Here is an 18,465-nt window from a genome sequence, read left to right as displayed (position 1 = left end):
AATAAACGAACAAAAAATTAAATTAATCTAATAAGAATAAAACGCCGCCACGTAGAGTTCATCGACCTCTGTCCATGCTGCTACCCAAGAGATCTATACACTAGTCCTGATACATTGGTGCAAGAGTCCGCAACGTAGGCAACAATAAGGGCTGCTTTGTGTGCGCATGTGTCACTGGGTACGGGCCCCCAATAGGCGACTTGAGCCAGTAGACAAGTTGCCCATTCCTGGCCAATACCCCTGAATGCACATGCGCCACTGTGACGCTATGGATATAAAAGCCTTATCTGTATTTACGTGGCTGTCATGTTTTCTATGTGTGTACAACCTTTCATGGACGTTGCACCCTCGATAAGCACCGTACATGGCCTTCATCTTGGCGATGCTGGGAGGTAACACCTACAGGTAACGAGGCAGTCCAGCATTGCTGCTACCTCGCTCGCTCAAACAAACTTAGCTTCATTTAGACTTCAACGTTGCGTTGGATCTACGGTTTTGTTTTGTAGTTGTATGACGAAGCCGAAGTGCGCGATCAGCTCGGTCGTGGCTCCTGCGCACTTGCGAGAAGAGTCTGGAAAATTTCTCAAATGTCGCGAGCCAACGCGTAGGTGCGAGTTTGGCAAGGCTATAACCCGGGTAGCGGGGCGGCGCACTCTCCGGCCAATCCCACAGAATGTGAGCATTGTGCGCAAAGCGGGCCACACGCCGTACAAGCCGGGTTTATATGGCTAAGTTCGCACAGAAGTAGTGTTAGAGGGCGTTATCTGCGGGAACGATATTTATAACATACGCGTCCTCTTGCCACCTACTTCATCATCCTCGTCTTCCTAATGTACGTGCACCGTAAAGCCGCCTCTCCCAACGATCTGCGATTACCCCTGTGTTGCGCTGTAGCAGACTCCGAGTTGTGCCTACAAATTTGCCAATTTCACCAAATTACCAATTGTCTGCCGTGCTTGTCTGCGAGACCCTTCACTTGGCACCCATTCTGTAACTCTAATAGCCCACGAGTTACCAGCCCTATAGAATACTGGCCTGCCCACAGTTCTATTTTTGCATTCTAGTGTCAACTAAAATATCGCCTACCCCCATTTGCTTTGTGATCCACACCGCTCTCTTCCAGTCTCCTAACGTTACGCCAAACATTTTTTTGTTCCATCGCTCATTGTGCGTTCGTTAACTTCTTCTTAGACTAGTTTGCTAAACTAACCACCAAGCTTCTGCCCCGTACATTAACGCCGATAGAATGCAACCACTGCACACATTCCTTTTAAACGACAGTGGTTGGCTGCCGTTATTGTAGGTTCATGGAGAGGCCACCTTTCTGTGACGTTGTAAATGCCAGCGGTGAAGAGAAAACAAAAACAAAAAACCAAGCTCAAAAGCATAGAGTAAGAAAATACAAGAACAGCAAGAACAATGATGACGGTGACGACAACACAAAGAAAAATAATGGCAACAACAATAGAAATGAGAACGACTACGCTTAAAATAACTGTAGGACAGCTTTACAATGAAAACAAGGTTTGAGTCCCAAGAAAATAGCGGGACTGGTGTGATAATTCTCGAAAATTATAAATTCGTCTTCAAAACTTTAAAACTCATCGCCAAACCAAGCGCTACCGTTCCAAATGTATTCACAATCACGGCGAAGCATTGGAGGAGTATACGACGGCGAAAGCAGAACGCCAACGCATATGGGTGAATGTACTCACGTGGAGAAATGTGTATGCAGTGGCAGCATCATAAAACACAATCAATTTAGAACGGCACCAGCAACTGACTATGGTAAACACAAAACGTATTCGAAGAAACGCCTAGGTGCTTGCCTATGACGTCACTTTTGCCGTTCCTCAACACACGTTTGGTAGTGCGATTCCGCGTACGCACGTGCAGTCGAAAGGATCGCGCGATTAGTCACCTTGGCTCGCGCACACCTGTGCCGCGGTGACAATAAACACGACGCTCGCTGCAGCATCACATACACGCGGCAAAACACATACACGCGGTATTGCACGTTTGTGCAATGATGAAACGAACGGTTTTCCCCTTTCCGCGTATCCGGCCGCCGTTGCATCGCGCCGCAGTTGCCAGTGTTGGCTTCCCCTAAATGACTCTTTCGATGCAGTCGCGAGGCAGGAGCTCGTGGTTGTGCAGCCGGATTTTTTTGCGTGCAAGCGTAACTGTGCAGCGATTCAACGATTTCTGTCTGAGGCTGCGAAACAAGCGAGCGAGGAAGGCACCTGGAGGTGAAGAAAATCGCGCGACGGGGAAAGTACGAACGAGCGCGATCGAGCGGCAAAGTAACGCCACCTAGAAGGAAGCGTGGCTATCGTGAGCGAATACGGGAAGGAGGAGGAGGAGGAGGAAAAACGTTTATTGAGCTCTAGAAAGTTTTATGAATTTCGCGGAGTCAGATGGTGTCTTCCATCTTCTTGGCAATGGCCGTCTGCCCCTAGTCCAAGGCTCCGCTGGATGCCGCTGCCAGCTGGGCCCGTCGGATCAGCCCTAGTTGGACGTCCTGATGGTCGCCGGAGAGCATTCCTTCCAATTGCTCCGCACTCGGGTTTGGTATTATTGGCGCTGCATATGTTTTCTGGCAGGCCCACGTTGTATGGTAGAGCGTGGGTGTTTCCTGGCATCATGGGTATTTGTCAGTGTACTGTGTGGGTTGTATTTTGCTGGGAAGGCCAAACGGTGCCAAGCGTCGTGGAGGACGAAGGTAGGCAGAGGCGCACGGACTTGAACTCCTCTGGCAAGTGGTACACGTATTCTGTGCGATACGGACGTACTGGGATGACACCGTCCTTACGCGTCGTACGCTGTGTGTGCGAGTGAAAGCGCGCGACGGTGAGCCGACGATGGCGGCTCAATCTCGCGTGCTCAACGGTAGCAGCGCGCCGCATTCCATCGCGGACATGACACCCGAGGGAGCAAGAGATAGAGGTTGGGCGTTGTGCTTCGGCCGCGTGCGGTTGCACGGGATTTATCGTGAAAGCGATCTGCTTTGGGGGCACAGTACAGGTAGGCCGACGGCTCGTAGATTTGCGTGCGCAGTGTTCTAGCCTTTCAGCTTGCGTTGAAGCGTCACTTCGCTCGCTGCTGCTGCCGCAATTCCTCCCGACAGCGTTTTGACAGCGAATGTCCACTGTCGTTCAGTTTGAAGTGCTCATCTTTGCCTGTGCGTACCGACGCCATGCTAGTTAATTTAGTTAGTAAGCGAATGCTTGCAAGGGGGCGTTGGGGGCTGCTCATCCTCAGACGTGGCCTTTCTCAAACCACGTGTTATCACTAGATGTCGCTCGTTCAGTCCCCCGCGCGACGTTCCGGCGTTCTAGACAAGCGTGTAGACCTCTGTACGATCGCCTATGCATGCCCAGATGGTGCGGGATAGATCGTACGCGTCGAAGCGCAGATGTCTTCTCCAGACAAACGCCGGTGCTCCGGCTGCCTCACAAAACATACGAAACGATGTCTACCGAGGCGAAAATAGTGAGTCGAGCGAGTGCGCGCTGGCGCGCGTCTTGTAGGTTCCAACTGCCATTCCTCGCCAGGCGCGGCAAACGCAACGCGCCCTGATGCAAGCGTTCGCGCCGGCGGCAAGTGTACTTGTAGTTTGGCCTTAAGGACTGCAGTGTAATAATGTTGCTGGCAGCTGCTCGTGGTACACCAAGAGCTGTCCTGAGGCCTTTCCGACGCAGTGACTTGGATTCATCGTATATTGGGACGCTGACAGGGATATTAACGGCAACTGGAAATGCACGTGGTTCCTCACTAAGTCTGCAACTTTGATAAGGAGAACCCACGGTGGCGGCTAAGTGGCTATGGCGCTCCGCTGCCGAGCAGGACGCGGGTTCGGTTACCAGTAGCTGCGGTCGCCCGCTTGGTCTGAACTGCAAAAGGGTCGTGTAACATAATTTAGGTGCAGCTCAAAGGACCAGACGGGGGTCATAATTAACCTTGAGCCCTCGAAAATCATGTCTTTTATAGCCCACTGCGCAGCTTCAATATAGGCTAAACATCATTAGTTAATACTTCGAAAATCGTACTTGCAGTGTAGAGTACAACACTACAGGCTGTTGGGATACACGGCAGGAAAAAAAATTTTCAGCTACGTAAAATGTAGCACCATTCGGAACTACACGCGGTAAATTTCGCGCGAATTCGACTGAGACATTTGGTGCCTGAATAAATGAATCAGAAGACGAAGAACAACGAAAAAGCAAGTTTTACCCAGCCATGGAGAAGCAGCTCGATAGGGAAGCAAGGTACTGACAGTTGCCTGCAACAGTGCATCGTAAGGTCAGCCGCCATACAGTAATGGCACGACGAAAAACACAGTCAGGGGGGCATAGAGAGGAAGCAGAGCACGATCTCGAAAGAGAGAAAAAACAAAAAAAAAGCGCAGCAAACTGCAGAGCGTCGAGCGATTCATCTCCGACGTGATCACGGCCACCATCGCCAGGTCCGGCTAACTCGCGAAGGTCTCTAACACGGCACCGCACACCCGTGACTCAATAGTCGTGTGCCCTCGCCTTATTCGAACCGTCCTCACCCCCTCCCCCATCGCCGCCCTTCCAGACGGCGGTTTCGCTACTTCCTACTCCCCACTTCCATCCCTCTCCCTCCATCGCGGTACCTGGTGCGTTACACGCACCAGAGAACACGTAGCCAAGCGCGTCAATGGTGACGGGAGTCTCCGTAGCGAGCTCGCCGCCCGTACGCGTCGCGAACGTACGCACGTGAGCGGTGCCCGAATGGCGATGTGTCGGCAAGGCGTCCCGCGCGCTCTTGGCGTCGGACAGGCGCGACGACGTGGCCTTCGGGTCCTCCGTGCATCGGAAGCTTGCAACTTGGGAGCGACGCTCTTTCGTGGGATCCCGTCGCTTTCCCTCGGATGACGAGATGATTCGTATCCGATTCAATACTATTGTTGTCTGACAGCTTCGTTCTTTTCCTTGGTTGGGTTAGTTCCTTCCTGATATATTTTGTTGATTTGCGGGCTGGGCGAGCTAGAGTTAAGGTGTGATCGAATGCGCGTTAGGAACTGAACTTTGCGTGCATTAAGCCGGTGGGTTAGTTGGCAGAATGAATAGTTTCAGATAACTGAGAAAGTGGACGAGCGCGCTGTGAATTAGTGAGTTATGAGGGAGACAGTAAGTGTGCCGGTAGGTGGGCAGGGAAATCAGTACGTTTGTGAATGCGTTGGCGGGCAGGCAGGAGTGAGTAAGAATGTATGCGAGTGATTGGGCTGGCGATTCAGGGAGTGACTGCGTGAGTGAGCTGGTCGTTCAATGCGCGAGTGCGTGAGTGATGTGCGAGTTCATTGTGAGGTGACCTTGAGGACGTGGCGAAAGACGATGAGCCAATTCACTCTGTTTGGAAACGCTAGCATGACGAGCGGTATCGGAGCCAGTTGTGGAAGAAGGCGATGACGAGAGCGCGAGCGTTATACTGAGGCAAAGAATTTGGGACCGAAATCAGCGCACCGAATGACAGTGGGCCAGTGCCGACAGCTCCTTCGCAGAGGGAAGTGTGGTATGGGAATGCTTGCATGACGAGCGGCAGCGGAGCCAGCTGTGAAAGAAGACGACAACGAACCGCGCGAACACTGGCACGAGCGCGTTTGTCCGGTTACGCCGAGGGGCCACAACGAGCCAGCTGGGATAGCAGACGACGACGAACACTCGAGCAGTGGTACGAGCCATTGCTGATGATGGTAGTTTTAAAGCGAAAGCTTTACTGGCCGCGAACTTGCGATTTCGCCGTGGCGGTGCTCCGAGGAGGCACATGACGTCACAACCCGTGCCTCGCTGCGGATATTTCTCTATCTCTCTCTCTCTCTCTCTCGCTCTCTAGTCACTATTGCGCATGGGCCACTAGTAGCACCGAGCCACAGGTGTTCCGCCGCTGCGCAGCGCCGCGCCTTTCCGCCTACGCCGTTTGGTACGACGTCACACCGCGTTCCTCGTCGTTGCGCTCGCCTCCGCTCGCTTCGCTAGCTGCGTCGCATGCCTGATAACATGTCGGAGGATTGAAAAGGAGAGCTCGCGAGCGCCGCAACCACAGCTGAGGCGGCAGTACGAACGGCGACAATTCTGATAAGCAGGAGAAGGCCTGGAATCGACATCGGAATGAGATGAAGAGGAAACGAATCGCCCGGGAAACAGACGAACAGCGCACCGAACGACTGGCTAAACGCCGCAACATAGCTAGACAACCAGACTAACCTGGGCTTGCAATCAAAATTAGCAAAGGTTAACGCTATGCTTTAGCTTTCGCTACGTATATCCTGGCATAGCCGAGCTAAGCCACTGCCAATTTTTTTTGCTCCCACACATTCGTTGACGGACACGAAAAATGCACGGAACCCTAGCCATATACAGCTTCGATGTAGTATATCGGGTGTCCCAGCTACCTTGAACTCAGTTAAAAAGAAAAATAAACCCGCGGTATTGTACACGAACAATGTCAAGGACACGTTGTTTACAACCTTTAGGTGAAACTGCCAAAATATTTTAAGTCACTGGCTTTCAATTTGTAAATAAAAGGCAAATAACTAACTTGTGCACTGTCGTTCTGATTTTCAAAATGCAACTTATGGTGTGGTAGCAGAGTCCATGATTCAACGTAAACTCAGCAGGCGGGTTCATACATTGTCAAAATAAAGCAGGCACTTGAGTAAGGTTTATTTCATTTGATTCCTTCGGCAAATGCCTGTATTATTTTGACAGTGTGTGTTGTAGAGGAATGTACGAGACTCAAAAATTGGCTCTATCAAGTTGCACATCGCGTGTTCACTTTAACCGGCAAATAAAAAAAAAACACGCCAAACGTAATGTGTATATATATATATATATATATATATATATATATATATATATATATATATATATATATATATATATATATATATATATATATATATACACACACACCATGTGACTGCGCACCCGCGCGCACGTGATAGCAGTGTCATCAAAGAGCATCAGTGTGAGGGCTAGATGTTCATTTTTTACTGGGCTCAGCGGCGGCGATAACAGCCTAGATAGCACAATGATAGATATCCTAGGTACCTAGATCACCTAGATATGACAATGCCATGGAACCTAACGGGGACGCTCCTGAGTAAGAAACTGGTTTTTCATTTCACCGCTTTCGCCACGCCAGCCTCGGCAATCCACCACATTTCTGGCGAGGTAGCATGAGGTCACAGATCGGAGATAAAAAGCTTCGTGGTATCTACGTGGTGTTGTAACGGCACGCGTGTTGTTTTGACAACGCGTGAACGCCCGACAAGTGCATGACGCAAATGGATGTTTTATTCTGGTGTTGTTCTTCACTCCCGTCCTTCTACACTTTTTTAAAATGTCATATCCCTCTTAGTATCTCCCCTGTTCTTCATTCATTATTATTCTCTATCTTCTTTTTATAGAGTCAGCAGGCGTTAGGCCACGCCTGCTGGCAATTGCTCACCGGCTATGTTCCTCTTCTCGGTGATTGTGCTTACTCGTGCAAACAAAAAAGAAAGAAAAAAATAGAAAAATAATATTAATCAGCTGACGACTGTTGAATATAAAGATCAAGGAAACGCGCTGCTTTGAACTTCGAGCCTGCAATGAAAAGCTTTTGTTTCCCACTGAGAATTGCGCCGGGGCGCACAGTGACGGGGTGATATTCGTATTTCCCGGGATTCTTTATTTCCCGAAAAAAGTAAACAGGCGATGGGTGTACCTTGCTGCAAACACCTCATTTTACCATGTTTTATGGTTCTATACAAACGCCTAATTGACATTTTGACAATTCCATTAAAAAGCTATGTCGTTACTTTTCATAGGATAATTGGATTCTTGGACCAAGAAAGATATTTGTGGTTGCTAAACAAGACCATAAACCACATGCACTTCGTCCTTACTATGTGGAGCAGTGTTTATTTTCTTGATTCGATGCGTGATAGCTGGAACACCTTGTATACCGGATGTTTCAGCGAACACTTTCAAATTGAAAAAAAAAACATGTCTGTGGTCTACTGAAAGAGGCGGACATGCACGAAATATTGAAATGCATAATCAGCGAATTAAACAGAATTCACTAATTAGGCTATGACTAAATACCTTACGCCACATATCGCAATTTACAAATTCTAGCCATGGAGCTCGCAAGGCGGATCCACTTAGAACGAATTCTCAGGATGACGCCAGGTTTGAAATACTAATTCCCGAATATTAGGGAGAAATGCATTGGCGTTCCAGTTACGTTTGCGCTTCAATGCATAAAACTACGTTTTGTTAAGAAAGTAAGCATCCTTGTTAATGCATTTAGCAAGCGAATAGTTGCAACTTCATACAGACGATAAAACTACTATCCTTACTTCGTATAGCTGTCTGCTAACTTGCTACCGCAATCGATGCTTCATTTTTCGGGCGAAACTGCAACATTTTCGAACTCCTAACCCGTTGGAAGTGTTCCCGAAGTTGTGTAATACGCACAAGCTCTATTCAAATTAGCAAGAGAAAAAAAAGGGGGTAGGGGAGGCGAGAGGGGTGATTCAAGATGAAAGGACAAACGGAAAGAGAAGTTTCAAAGACAAACAATGGAGAGAATAAAAACTGTAAAATAAAGTAGGGGAAGAAAAAAGCGAGACAAGCAAGGCAGCTGTCAAGAATAGAAAATGATAATAATTAAACATTTTCGTAGCCTAATACATGTATTTATACGTCTTGTCGGCAAAACATTCTGCAAACCAGAAAGTGAGAAAAAAGGATGAACATACCCTGAAAACCAAAGAATGACCGGCTGCCATTATGTTCAGGGGTAGGGGCCCTTCACTCGAAAGGGTGGCCTACTCAGTGCACGCAACTACGCACTGGATTCTCATGCCGCGAGGAATTTACAATTCATCCCCACCGGTGCAAGTTGGTTGGTTAATTAGGGTTTATTGGCGCAGAGGCTACTCAGCCCATGCTGCGCCAGTCACAAAGTCCGCAGCGCAGCGCAACGTTAAAGCAGGTAAACCTGCCTTGCATTATCCCACCTCCACCGGTGTGTCTGTGCGTTGACTGAACTCGATGCACAGTTATCAGGTCTGTCTTGTGCAATTTCCTTCAGTGTTCGTTGTGAGACACCGACCTCAATCTCCCGTAGCTAAGGTCTTACTGGGGACGCGGAACACCGATATCCTAACGTAAACTCATTAAACTTCTTAATCCGCACACCACCTATATTTCATTCCGAAGTGTTACGTGCAGTGACGCACTGCAATACACAAGTAGAGGCGTAGAGGAAATCGTCGAAATCGTCGGTGAGCAACGCAGGAAAAAAAGAATAGGGCACGTGACATTGCAGATTGCGAGTGTGTTCGTATACACGCGTGAAGCAAGTACAGCTCACAATGCTCACCGGCATGTGATGTATACCGCAGCTGCGCGGAGCGGATTCACCCTACCCGCTTGTTCGCCGTCATTGCTTTTATTCTCACAGCTGTGGGGCAGCTTTAAAAGGAAACACTCGGCAGGTGAGCTCTGTTTCGCCTGGATTACTCTTTGAGCCGCTGTGCGCGACTATATCCGCATTCCGCCGTACAAGCAGGTGGAAGAGAGCCGGGAATGCATGCCCCTACGTTCACGCTTGATACATCACTTCTTATGGATGAACCGTAGGGTGCTGAATAGAATTGGGGTCGATCACCCTCCACCGATAGCATGAACTGCGTGATTTATAGTTCATGTGACATTGTGTGGAAGCTGCTGGACTGAACTCAGGGGCTGTGCTGTTCTTTTGCGAAGTGCAAGGCCGCGATGTAGCTTCTCGGTCGCGGCGGCCGCATTGCGTTGAAAGCGATCGCGTGCCGAGCTTTGAGTGCACGTTATAGAAACCATGATGGTCAATATGAATTGAAGTCCAACCCCAACGGCGTCTGTCATAGCTTCGGGACGTTAAACCTAGCTCTCTGTTCGCATGTCAAGTGACTTGCACAGAAAAACAGACACATATACACGACGTGTAATCATATCATGCGCAAGGTTACCCGTGTACGTATATGCGTATAGCCGTTCTTGTTTGTGTCACCTGAAAAACCGCAGTTTCACGTCACGCCAACCAATTCTCGGCGAAGCACTTTGGAACGTTACTCGCGCTTTTCTTCCTCTGTAAGGCTCAAGGACCACTGATTTTAGGACGGCACCTTTTCGTGTTTGTATACAAAAAATGGAAATCACTCACCACAAAGGACCATCTATCTTGTAACAAGGAAGGCACGAGGTAGAATTATCCTGTAGATAGATAGATAGATAGATAGATAGATAGATAGATAGATAGATAGATAGATAGATAGATAGATAGATAGATAGATAGATAGATAGATAGATAGATAGATAGATAGATAGATAGATAGATAGATAGATAGATAGATAGATAGATAGATAGATAGATAGATAGATAGATAGATAGATAGATAGATAGATAGATAGATAGATAGATAGATAGATAGATAGATAGATAGATAGATAGATAGATAGATAGATAGATAGATAGATAGATAGATAGATAGATAGATAGATAGATAGATAGATAGATAGATAGATAGATAGATAGATAGATAGATAGATAGATAGATAGATAGATAGATAGATAGATAGATAGATAGATAGATAGATAGATAGATAGATAGATAGATAGATAGATAGATAGATAGATAGATAGATAGATAGATAGATAGATAGATAGAGAGAGAGAGAGAGAGAGAGAGAGAGAGAGAGAGAGAGAGAGAGAGAGAGAGAGAGAGACCGATATATATTTCTCGCCCTTGCGCCAATGAACCCCATTAGTCATCATAGATAGATAGGTAGCTAGAATCAAGCAATCAATCAATCAATCAACCTGCTCGAGTGGCACCTAACCATTTCTTTTTTTCTTGTTTTTCCTTAAAGTCAGCCTTTCTCCGGCTCTCCCTCTCGCTCTTGGCTACTGGCGTTCTACACGCCTCGGGGACTCGAGCCTTATTGTGTTCGCTCGGGATTACACCGTTCCGCGCAGACACGCGTCCCCGCCCTGCCGCAGGCCGGGCTTTACCGACGGAGACGTCGCCGCCTAACGAGCTTGTGTCGTGCTCGCCGACCGTGCAACCCCGACCGACAAACCTACCAACCAACTAGCACCGGCGAATCGATCTAGTCGCCGTGGCTCGCCTCGCCGAGCTGCGCGTTTGACGAAGCGGAGACGAAGAGGGGGGGCCAGCTTTCGCGCGTAGCGAAAGGGGTTTCGACGAGTGTCGGGCGAGAAGGGAGCGGCGGCACGGCCATTTTTACCCCTCGCCTAATTAAATCGTTAGGAATAGTCGCCCGAGTCCCAGGCTTTAAGATGCTTTATTGGTTTGTGGTTACGCTATACGAAGCCCCAAGCGAGAGGAACCAAGTAGCGCAATAATTTTCTTAGATTTTATTCCTCCAAACGGCTCGCTATAAACAGGAAAAAGCCTATTGTGGGATCAAAGGATAGAGATTCCGGTACCGCCGTTAACTCAATCCTCGGAGTACGTGTCGAGACTTCAACTATTGCATCAGCTATCTAAAAATGCCGCCATTGCTTGTTCTAGTTGAGCATGTTTTTCAGGCATACGACGGGAATAAAATCAGATTAAAGAGATTAGAATTGGGATCGAATGAAAGTAGTGAAATGGGATGTAGAGTCATTCTTCGTCAAGTTATGCCTAATTGTAATTTAAGTATGCTGAAGGAGGTGAGGGGGGTTTGTTAATCCTCCAACTCGCAGGCATGGAATCTCATAGTTCGCAGAATAAGTGACGGCGTCATAAATTTGTTCTCTTTTCATTACGCTGACAAATGGGACGTACGCCGGCTATCCCTAACGCACCACTCAGGCGCAATAGTTTGCCGCAAGTTTGGGCGCGAATATATTTGAGCTGGGTATAGACCACGGATTCCTGCGGTACGCTAAGCCTTCAACACTGACTGACTTCATTTCTGCAGTTATAACATCTGCGGTACAAAATAAAAACGAATCAAAAGGTAATTTATTGCAGTTTGGTTAGGTCTAACTATTTCTGATTATCTAGCAGTCCATGATGCTTGCCATCCGTTATTTCTGCAAGCATCATATCAGCTTGGCCTTTAAAAAGCCCGTGAATCGACGAATTCGCAAAGTTCCGTACCGAGGACACCGCACTCGCATGACATACATGGGCAGAGTGAGACGAAGACGAGCTTGCAGACATCTCGAAGATGTCTAGAACTAGTTCTGTTTCTCTGTGTACGACGCAGCCGCGGTACGGGAACGAAGGCAGTTACACAGGCACATGCCACTACATACTCATGCATGCCTGCTGCGCGTGCAAACACCAGGGCGCACAAAACGCTTGCAACACGCGCGCGCATGCATACGTGACCGCAGTGTTGGCCACGTGAGCACTGGACCGTTCAACCAGAGCCAGCGAAGGGAGATAGCGCCTGCATTCTGAAAGCCTCGCAATCCCGCACGATGATTCCCAACTCACGCGACGCTATCGCCCCGCGTACAAGCCACAAAAAACCAAACAACGTCGCGTGCATCGCATAGAAAATGGCTCCCTCTGTCTTCCACTCTTTTTGTCTACGCAAAGGTTCCGGTAACTAACACACAAAAAATCGAGATAGAAATACTGAAACTAGTTCGGCACGCTAGCGGTTGTGAAGCACCCGTTAGCCGTTAATCGCCTCTTGACCCGTAAAACGACGCGTGCACGCCCGCGCTTTGTGCCACCGCGATTATGTTCCTTTCTCGCTAAATCTGTGCACTTGCAGTGGAGGTCAAGGGTCATGTCAGCCACTTTGTAACGAGTTCCGTCTGCCTGTTTCGTAAGAGAGACCAGGGCTCGCCTGTTGTACGCTACTAACCAATCCGTACTGAACCTTCCGTTCAGTTAGCGCAGCGAAAAAGAGTGACTACCGGCGATTAACGGAGGAGGTCTGCTTCTCGTTCTCTGTTCTTGGCGGCCGGCTTACGCAAACCCGTAGCATTCGTCGCAGTGCGTGCAATTGGTGCGATCGAGTGCAGTAATTAATCAAAGTCTAGAGGGAGTAGTTTTGCTCGCGCATCGCAATTAGCTGACCTTTCCATTAGCGAGCATGTCGAGTCGGTCTCGCCCCCCCATTTGTTTGTGGCCGGCTGTACATTTGTTCGGCCGATAGTAGAGAAGCAATTAAAGCCACACGAAGGTGGTCGTGGCTCAATGTCTCTGCCACGTAGCACGTGTTCCTATCGCTGGCAGCAGCGAGCTAATTGGGGATAGTAGCTTGGACATCGTCATTCTGAAACAGCGCAGGCAACGACACTGTGGGAAACGGCCATAGTTGTCGTCTTCATGCAATCCTGTCGTTAGAGCTGTTGTTTCGGGATTGGCGATGGTTATAGGTTTGCGCAATGCTAGCAGCGGGATTCAGTATGAAACGTCTGGTCCCGGAACAAATACTTGTTCAGGTTCTTTCTGGCATTATGAAACATCGTTCCAGCGCACGATTGAACACGGACGAGAAGAGAAAGACAACACTCGTCCGTGTTCACTTGTTCAATTCAACGATGTTTCATAATGCTAATCACAACCACCCAGCCCAGCTGTCCATACTTAGGTTCTTTCTGCTCTGTTCAGAAACAACCTGTTCAGATTTCTGTACATTCGTTGCGGCAAACCGTTTGAAGTTTATGGCTCGAGCAAGCACCAGCTTCTAAGAGCTGCTCTAGTTCACAGTATGCTCCCGGCTGCACCTCTTAGAATAGGCTGCACGAAAAAAAAAAGAAAACAAATAAATAAAAGAATAAAATGCGTATAGGGTATCTTTTGAGTACTGCGTATGACAACTGTTAGTGCCAGCCGCCTGAAATCGAGATGCGTTAGGACACCACTGGTTTTCTTTGAAGTCGGGAATTCATTTGCATACAATTTACGGGGCACTGATGAGCTAGCGAGTGGTATGCCTTGTTCCTGGAATCCTCCTAATTGGCTTTTTATTATTGGTCTCTTGACTTTTCACAGTAGCTGGGCATTATTTCTATTTATGTGTATCACTACGGTCGACGGCGTCTCTGTGAGCGCATATTGTTCTCCCTTGTGTTTCACCAGAGGGCGAAGCCTCGGGCTTGAGCCAACATGTGTGTGTGTGCGCGCGTGTGTGTGTGTGTGTGTGTGTGTGTGTGTGTGTGTGTGTGTGTGTGTGTGTGTGTGTGTGTGTGTGTGTGTGTGTGTGCGTGTGCGTGTGCGTGTGTGTATGCCATCTTCATCATTTTGGTAACATCCTCCAACTTGGGCACAGTGTTGCACTTACGGCCTCTCCGCAGTAAACGTTCAGAGCTTGTCACATATTTTCGCATATGATCCTCATTACTGTTTGCCGTACCTGCGAGATGCAGTCTGCACTATGCGTTGCATACAATTAGCGAGAAAGAAATTGAATTATCCCTGCATGCTGACCGGAGACTCGTAAAGACGAAGTCACTTGAGCCGGCACTCACTGAAAGAGTTAAGGCAGATTAAGGCTCGCTTGCACATAACACTAGGAATGAGTTCGCTTCGAGTCACGCAGTGGGGAGGGCATTTACACTAATTGCTATTAGCATGGTCTAAGTACGTTGGCACTTACCTGAGCCTCTTTAGAAGCAAATGAAATCATCCCTGTGCTCAAAACAGAGACAAATCTGAGCGCACGCACTAGTGGCAGGGTCTGATTAGTTTAGCCTTACCTGTAAACATCTGCATAATGTTCAGAGCCTGGCGCCAGCTTGTATTAGCATGTGTTTATTTGTTTAAGCTATTAAGGAGATGCTGATGTCTTTTTTTTTTAGATATATATGCTTTTGGTTGCTCTGACATGTGATGACAGGAGGGACGACGGCATATAATGTAATGGAGAAAGAAAAAACAATATATGCGGTGACGGTTCATAATTAATAAAGAAAATAGATAAATGTTTAGTCGGAGCGCGTTTAGAGCTAATAAACAACGATTACACTATAGCTGAAGTCATTATTCATATATCATATTCCTTTGAAGTTGGAGCTCTATTGAGGAAATGTCTGGAGCGGAGATTTCGTCAGAGTGCTGGAAACCATTAGGGCTATCGGTGTTATTATGGGTATAACATTTGCCTTGTTGCCTTGTATTATCGTAGTATTGAATACGCGACCAAGAACTGCACGACTGCCTAATGCGTATAAATCAGAAGTCTAAAGGTTTGTTGACCCAAGAGAAAACCTCCGTCTTCGAAAACGTTTCTCATCTCAAGGATCCGCCTCACTAAACACAGTTTCTACTGGCATGCTGTTTAAAAGGGGAGGGCGAAAACTAGTCCCCTAACAGGCTTAAGCTAATCGGGTTTTACTATATCTATTGCATTCTAGCATTTTGCATATCGCTACTTTATAACGTAAAGATACCCATGACACTAGCAACCCCATCTCCATCTTTTTTTCCACCAATAAACCAAACGCATCTTTCTTATCAGGATTGTAGTTCAGTTAAGGCTTCCGTCTGCATTGAATCCCAGCACTTCTGAAATGTGGATGTTCCCTACGGTTCTTGATGACTGATGATTTGTTCTGATGACGGTTCTTGAAGACATTGCCTTACAACGTGCCTAGCTGACTCCAGACTTTTTTTCTGCTTCAGATGCACGCTTTATTTTACTGCAAATATTTATTCTTGCATACTTTTGACGTCCGGCCTCGGATAAGAAGTCGCTGCCCGTTATTCTTTACAAAATTTTGTTTCTGCTTTTGCAAACTTTGTAAACATCCATAGGCATTATTTTTTTTTTGCATCCTATGCTCAATATTTACCTTTTCTATTTCTTTCGCTTTCGCTTTGATGACTCTGGGTTGTCTATTTACACTTTACCCTGTGCACAGGGTGTCCTAGCTAACTTTAGCTAGGGTTTAAAATATGAGGATATTCCATAGCTGCACAAAACCAAGATAATGTTGTTTGCCTTCGTTTGGAGATGCTCGAGTTATTTCTTCCACACTTCTTTCATCACCTCATATTTATTGACGCCTCGGAGTGCTCTACGCTTCATTATATCTGCTTTCCGCTTCCCCTTCATCCCCAGATATCCCTGGGGAGTTCTGGAGCAAGTCTTTTGAAGAAAGTGAATTGCAGCGCCACCCGCTGGTAAGTCATTGCACTTCAACGACACCACAAGGTAGAGTGAAAATGTTATAACAAGGTGCTCTGAATGTATACTTGAATGCGATCTAGTTAAGGTGCGCTTCTCAAGCAAGTTCTTGTATTTTTGAAACACCTTGGGGCGTCGTTGAAGAGCAATTTGTTCTTTAGTCGCGAGGTGGTGTTGTGGCACACTCGCTAGCACGCACAGAATGGGCAAAGTAGTCAAGGTAGTCTGTAACTAACCACCGAGTAACTTGAATTTGGACAACTCGGAATCATCACAAAGAAAGTAAGAGCAGAAGATGAGAGTGGTCCAAGTGCAACCAGTTGAGAATGAACGTGAAGAAAACTCTAGCTATATTCTTTTTTCACTCGAAACACACTTTTGTCAACGAAACACAAACATTACGCCTCGCAGATGACGGGATCAATATTGTCAGCGAAATAATGAAGTCGGTGTTATCTCTTTCAGAGACGTTGTCTCAACCAGTTGGTAATGTCCGCGACGAGTTAAACCATTTCGCTGGACTGATTAGAAGGTACCGCTACATTTTGCAAACTAGCGATAAACATATTATATATCATGCTTTATTTTCATCTTTACTTAAAAGGAATCTTCAGTTTTGGCCCATTTTCGATGCCTCCTTTACAAATACGTGTAAAACACAGATATGTTTCTGAGATTTCCCTTTGGTCAATTTTAATGGTATTTGTCGCATTTGAGAGATAGAGTCAAATTCTAGTGACCGCTGGAAGCGAAATTTCCGTTAAGGGCCTGGATGTTCTTACAGTCATTGCCAATAATCGGTAAGTTCGGTAGAAGCACGACGTTCACAAATTCGTAGCTCTGCCCCTACTCCAGATACGTCAGCACTCTAAACTGTATCCGTTAGAAACTCCGGATAAAACAAATTTTGTGTATTAGTTTCTATCTTACATAAATTTGTTACAATGTTTACACGAGTTTTGCAATAGTTTTACTCACTTATTATTGTTGTGTTGAAGGGTCATGTATAACGAACAATTTTGTCCGCTTTAGAAGTACTATTAATGCAATTTACACGACTGTGGTATCGTTTGTCATTGGTGAGCTAGAGAGGTGCGAACTTGATAGCATCGTTTCCTGAAAATTTGCGATCTTAAATAACGTTTGTAAAACCATTTTCTCCCTATACAGAAAATCAGCCTGCGCTAGATTCTAACTTTTTGTTTTGTATGCAACTAATCACATCGAATTTTCTGCAGTAGTTTCCGGGAAAAAACTAATGCTTTACCATGTATTTCAAAGGAAGCCCCCGAGCTCAAAGTTCCTGCCAACTACTGCTACCTAGACTGGAGCACGCCTTGAATAGAAAAAAAAAATGCATAGTGAGGTTGTTGGAATGTCAAACGTACGTGGTTCTCCCCATTGCAAATGTCCCTATGCGTCTCACTATTTTTCTACCTTTCGAATATTGAAGACCTAATCTATCTAATCTTTTCGCCTGTCCTGCCCCACTTATCGTTTACCGATAAAAACCGGAAACAACCATTACGTTTGCTTGTTTAATATAGACTACAGACATTTCAAGCACAATATTCGAAAGTAGGTTGCCTAAAATTCATGGATATGCCGCACAAGATAGAGTAACCAGTCGATATGGTTTCTGATAGCACTTATGCTGTACTTGGCATAAATGCCCAAACTAATATCTAAGCGATCATTTTTGTACACATCTTTTATGCGATCATTTTGAGTCGTAGCGCGATCTTTCAGGCTTTCATTTTTATTCGTTTGTCGCGTTCGCGCTTATCTATCGTGTTTCCTTCATGCGGGTTCCTTTGCAGTGTTGTATTAGTGACCAGTTAAAATTTTTGGTGCCATGCATTAGTAAATTTTTAACGTTTATTTTTTTCTGGGTTCAAGCTCCGTCTCACTCGCCGCCGAACTATTCGGGGGCCGGAGCTTTGTCAAGCTGTACTATGCAGCTTTTACTCAGTTACTCCATGTTTATGCTTAGAAAAAATAACATTCATTCGTTCGTTCATTGATTCACTCATTCATTCAGAAATAGCGATGGTAAACGGAATGCGTAGGCTGGAAAGAAGGAAAGTCCTTGCAGGTTTACAAAGCCGGCAAAAAAAGGAAAAAATAAGGAGCAGGAATTTGTACGATAAAACACACAATGGCTCCTGTGTGAGTATATATGTGTGCCTTTTCCGTTGGTGTCCAGTTCGCGCTTTTTAACGTTCTTATGTATCGCCAACGTGCCCAAAATGCCACTCTGGTGAACTTTATTTCTTGTAAAAGGGGCTATTTCCTGAATCTGCTT

The 18,465-nt window shown here is 46.6% G+C and overlaps 1 protein-coding gene across 2 annotated transcripts in view; it reads left to right on the top strand.

The window, feature by feature from the left end:
• Positions 1 to 18,465, top strand: part of LOC135920958 (beta-1,3-galactosyltransferase 5-like) — a 246,569-nt gene that overhangs the window by 62,670 nt on the left and 165,434 nt on the right. The window contains exon 2 of one of the 2 annotated variants that reach the window (XM_065455244.2): positions 16,095 to 16,156. The exons of the other annotated variant lie outside the window; for it this stretch is intronic. The gene's annotated coding sequence lies outside the window, so the exon portion shown is untranslated. The remainder of the gene's footprint in view (positions 1 to 16,094; positions 16,157 to 18,465) is intronic. 2 annotated transcript variants of the gene reach the window in all.

The sequence above is a fragment of the Dermacentor albipictus genome, chromosome 6 (genome assembly GCF_038994185.2).
Source record: "Dermacentor albipictus isolate Rhodes 1998 colony chromosome 6, USDA_Dalb.pri_finalv2, whole genome shotgun sequence".
Taxonomy (NCBI): Eukaryota; Metazoa; Arthropoda; class Arachnida; order Ixodida; family Ixodidae; genus Dermacentor; species Dermacentor albipictus.
Note: the sequence above shows the minus strand (reverse complement) of the source record. Positions and strands in the feature narration are given on the sequence as shown.